The sequence below is a fragment of the Vombatus ursinus genome, unplaced genomic scaffold (genome assembly GCF_900497805.2).
Source record: "Vombatus ursinus unplaced genomic scaffold, bare-nosed wombat genome assembly UNPS02014942.1, whole genome shotgun sequence".
NCBI classification, from domain to species: Eukaryota; Metazoa; Chordata; class Mammalia; order Diprotodontia; family Vombatidae; genus Vombatus; species Vombatus ursinus.
The window spans coordinates 24,028,371-24,033,567 of record NW_020954720.1 but is presented as its reverse complement, the minus strand read 5'-3'; the positions used below and the strand labels follow the sequence as shown (position 1 = coordinate 24,033,567).

Genomic DNA, 5,197 nt, shown 5'->3' with positions numbered 1-5,197 from the left:
ATGGAATGAATATTTATGAAGTACCTATGAACAGCCAGGCACTGTGCTAAGCACTTTTTAAAATGTGACCTCATTTGAAGCATATACTATCCTTGTGAAGTAGGTGCTATTATTATCTCCATTTTAAAGTTGAGGAAACTGTGGGCAGACAGAGGAGAAGATACTTGCCCAGCATCATACAACTCATATGTCTGAGGTTGGATTTTAACTCAGTTCTTCTTGACTCTAGACCCAGTGATCTATCCAGTGAGCTACCTAACAGCCAAGATGATGGAAAGGAGAGAATAAGGAACTGAAAAACAAATACAATTTAATTTTAAAAACTATTTAAGGGATGACCAGTATTCAGGGATGTTTTAGAGTAGTTTTTTTTAATCTATAGTATGTGAATTAAAAAAAAATGATTACCATGATTTAATGTAATTAGTTTGATTTGCAATACAGTGAATTTTACTTATTGCATTCAAAATATTATTTTGAGAAGGGTGGTCCATTATGAAAACAAAAAAAGTTAAGAATCTGTGCTATGTAAAAGGGTGTGTGTGCTGAAACTGTCATTGAAAAGTAGCTTAGTCAACAATACCGAACCTATTTTCTTCAGTGACTGTTCAAAGAAGAACAAGGCAATATGTTTTCCCTTTATACATTAGTACATATGCAGATCATCTAGTGCAATTTTCTAAATTACTGAGCTCTCAGTTGTGTGCTAATTGCTCAGGATGGTTAGAATCTAAATTTTCATTAATCAGCCTCCAGCATTGTGATATTTTAATCAGTTAATTTCAAGTGTTATTCAACTGTAATGCAATAGGTGACAAAAAGGGCATTTTGATGTCAAAGTATGTGTCTAACTTACTGGTATCTGTATTTTGACACAATAAACAATAATGATACACTGCTATATCTTTTAACTTCTACTTATCCATTTGTCTTTCTCTCCCCTTATTTTTACCTAATGTCTTTGGAATTTCCTACTACAGAGAAAACTACAAACAAAGAAAAGCTTATAGTGAAAGAATACAAGTTTTAAAGTGAAGATGTCACTAAAATTATCCTAAACTAATAAAAATGTACTAGTCATGCCATTTCATCTCGATGATCTTGTCAGCTCAATTAGATTGTTCTTCCCTCATGGTTTTCTGGATGAAAATTGCATTAAATGTAAAACTATATTTTTTTTATTCTATGGGGTACCCATCTATGGAGGAATGACTTAAATTATCATGCATGTACATAATGGAATATTATCATGCTATAAGAAGGATAAAAAGGGTTGTTTTAGACTATAATAGAGGTCAGGATCATGCGCAGATTGCCTCAGATGGTATCTTTCTACTCAGAGGTGCTAGGAATCTGCTTCTGTTACAATGACTTGTAGAGGAAGTGTCTTAGAGAGAGACTGTGAAGAATGCATACACATTATGTAATTGTTTCTGTTTCACTGAATATATAATAGAGATGATATTTGCTTATGGAGACATTTAGAAAACCTTTCTAGCATCTACCACTTCTCTCTTGACATCATTTTGTGACTCTGCTCATGATACCTGGTGAGAGACAATTTTTTGAGAATAAAGTGCTTGGGACCTTTTCCCTTGTGAAGTAAAGTAGCCCCTAGAAATGGGCCTTTGTCTTTGGAATCTGCATTTATTCTTTTTCTAATTCAGGTGAAGAGGGTGGAGCCTTTGTGACTGAGTTTTGAAAAGTCTGTAGTGTGTCTTAATATCCCAGTGTTTTACAGATTCTTAGCCAGTGTAACATCAATACTTCAGGGAGCAAGAAGTGACCTTTAGGAGTAACCTTTTGGACCTGGGCCAGTCAAAGCTGAGATGAAGCCTCACCTGACAGTTATAATGCCTTTGAACTTGAACTTGGTGGCAGTAATGCTCTGTAAGAAGTGAGCTAATTTGTAAGCCTACTCTCTTAGAGATGGAGATATCGCAAGAGAGAATTTGCCCCCAAAGTGTTTGTTGGTGGAAATATTTCTACATTTGTTTCTAATATGATTTAAATAAATATTTTTTGTAAAGGCTACCCAATGCTAAGTGCTTAAATGAAACTGGACTGTTATCCTCACTGTCTCCCCAACCATAGGTAGAACACAACTGTTAGAGAATTATTTGGGGTGATGGCAATAGAAAATTGATACTCCCAAACTGTCAAGGTACTTTAATATCCTGAGAATAAGTTATAGCCAGCCTAGCTTTGGGAGAGTGAGTCAAAACAAACCTTCCACCTGATGTGTGGAACATAGTAGGTGCTTAATATATGCTTAATGACCATTGAGTGCAGATTAAAAAAAAGTCACAAAAAGGTTGTGTTCTTTCTAACTACCCACCTCTGATTATACCCAAGTGTAGTACCTTGTACATAGTGGACACAAATAATTATTAAAGTAATAAATTTGGGGTAAATCAATATTTGGTTTTAAAAATCAATAACGCAATCTAGGATGAAAACATATTGCTAAATAATAGCTTATGTAGATAAGATAATGAGGTTTCAGTGGGCTCTAAGTCAAATATGGGTATGGCACAATATCTAAAGTTATCTAAATCATTTTAGTTTACAATAATTGAAACATAATGTTCAGGCCTTCATAAAGTCCTACTCTGGTAACTCATCTGAGTGTGGTGGTAATCTTGGATTGTCAAAGACTAGGTGAAGGAATCACAAATTATATAAAGTTTTATCATATACAGAAGGCTTTGAGTGTGGTTCCTGTAACTTATCTACTTTCTTAGTACTAAGTACTTATGTTTTTATTGGTACAGAAAGGCTCGTTACTAGAAAAAATGACTATTCAGTGATGACTATACATCATTTGATGACACACATAAACAAAATAATGATAATGATGATGATGATGATGATGAAGATGATGATGATGAAGCCACTTGATCCTGTGTAAGGCCTTTATGCTCCTTTGTTGAAAAAGGTAATGACAGAAAGGGGGGGCAGAGTATATTAGGAATTAAATGGCTTTTATAAAATTTTCATTTTCTACTAGGCTCATTGCATTTCTTCATCAAGCCCTTGGGAACATCATCATCCTGCAAGATCACATCAACCTTGGCAGTTATATCTCAATAACTTCTGCTTTGGACCCCTCCGAATGGAGAGGGGAAAAGAGAGTTCCTCCTCAAACCTCCATTTAGGTAGGTCAACCAGAACATCTATCTTTTCCTTTCCCACCAGCTATACTTCTTTGACCTTTTTTATCATGCCCCACCACTGACCTTTCCTTCCAACCCCACCCCCCATTGTCAGCTTCCTTTTATGTATTGTTTTTTGTCCATTAGATTTTAGCATTTCTTTTTTGTGTTTGTATTCCTAACACTTAATACAATGACTGACAGATAGTAGCAACTTGATATTTACGGCCTGACTTATAGCTATAAGTTTTAACTTAGCTTTTAGTGCCTTGAAAATGAGATCCTTGTCCAAAGAACTATGACAACATAGTCCTGGAATAACACAATCCACTTCATCTTGAAAGTATCATTAAATACAATGAAGACAACATACTAAATTGTTGACAAAAATAGAGGGCTCACAGATGCTCTTTGAAGAGGTAAAGATTTGGAATAGTCATTTTTTTATCTAATGATAAAACTGCAATTATTTGAGAAGGTTGTGGCTGGCTCCATTAACTGGCCAGCCATTGGGTCCCTCCTAGACTGCATGATCCGCCTAGCTCCACCCCCTGAGGCCTTGACGCTGGAAGTGCAGTATGAGCAAAACTGGCACAAAACCAGCGCCTTGTCATTGCCTTTCTGCCATCGGTGACTCTCGGGGACACAGTCCTTGTGGCCAGGCCCCACCAGCTGGCCCAGTATGATAACCTGTGGAGGCTGAGCCTGCGGCCTGCAGAGACTGCCCGCCTGTGGGCGTTGGACCAGGGCGATGGAGGCTGCCGAGCGCTCTGCCTCAAGATCCTCAAGACTATATGCAAGTCCAGCCCGGCCTTGGGCCACCTCACTGCCAGTCAGCTCACAATTGTCATTCTCCACTTGGCTCAGGAGGAGACTGACTGGTCTCAGGACATGCTTGCTGACCGCTTTCTGCAGGCGCTCAGGGCCCTGATTGGCTACTTGGAGGCTGGAGTCCTGCCTAGTGCGCTAAACCCCAAGGTGAACCTATTTTCAAAGCTTACTCCTGGAGAAATAGATGAATTGGGGTACACCCTTTATTGCTCATTGTCTGAGCCATAGGTCCTACTGCAGACTTAACGGAGGGGAAAGCCACAATGGGGATTAGGTGGTCAGGCCTCGGAGCTGGTCAGCAGCATTCTCCAGGTTCCATTGCCCAGGAGGCCCCTCACTTGGGTTCTTTGGTGCCTCCAGTCATCGCCCGGGTTGCCACCTGCGAACTAGAATGGCCTTTTCTTGCCCTGACTTCTTTTTTTTTTCCGTCACCAAGCACTGTGCCCCCCAATTTTTTTCACTGTCCCTCCACTGGGGCCAACTTCCATAAAGTGCATCCGTAAGGGTGGGGAGAAAGGGGAGGAGGACCAAGCTAATAAGTTACTTGCTGACTTGTGTCAAGTTCACCTCTTCAGCTGCCCAACCTGACCCTACTTTGAACCTCTTTGTGTGTCTGTCACTATTGCCCCTTCATCCATCTGGTTCCTTTCCTTGGGACACGTCTGCTTGATCAAGATACTGTCTCATAAGTGAATGTTGCTCTGTAGCAATGAGTGAATATTTATGAAATGCATTCTGCATGGCTAGTGAGTATCTGGGGTCTGTGGGGTGGGTGCTGGGGCTGGCCCAGGAGCCAACTTCCTGGCTGCAGAGGCAGAAGAAGTAGACAGGCTCTTCCAGGTTTGGAGGTGGGCCTGCCCCTCCTATGACCTCGCTCATCTGGGCAGGGAAAGATAAGATCAGTCAGATGGATTTGGAAAGGCCAAGAGCACCTTGGATGGGAATATTTGTTCCCTCTGTGAAGGGACAGCTCTGGAAATTCCAACTTCCCCATTTGTGGTGTTTTCTCTGAGAGGGTGGAACAAGTGCCTGGGGGAGGAGCCTTGAAGTGCAGGGCGAGCCCAGCGCCTTAGTGTTAGGGATGCCTGTGGGAGTAATGTCCTCCATTGCTGTCCAAGGGCAACCTCATCACTTCTTTGATGACCTTGACTAAGAGGGATTCAGAAGAGGCAGGAAGGAGGGTCGTAGGCAGCTCCAACCTCACATCACTG

At 40.6% G+C, this 5,197-nt stretch overlaps 1 pseudogene; it reads left to right on the top strand.

Annotated features, from left to right (window-relative positions):
* Nucleotides 1-3,606: 3,606 nt before the first annotated feature.
* Nucleotides 3,607-4,232, top strand: LOC114029926 (annotated as a pseudogene).
* The last annotated feature ends 965 nt before the right edge of the window (nucleotides 4,233-5,197 follow it).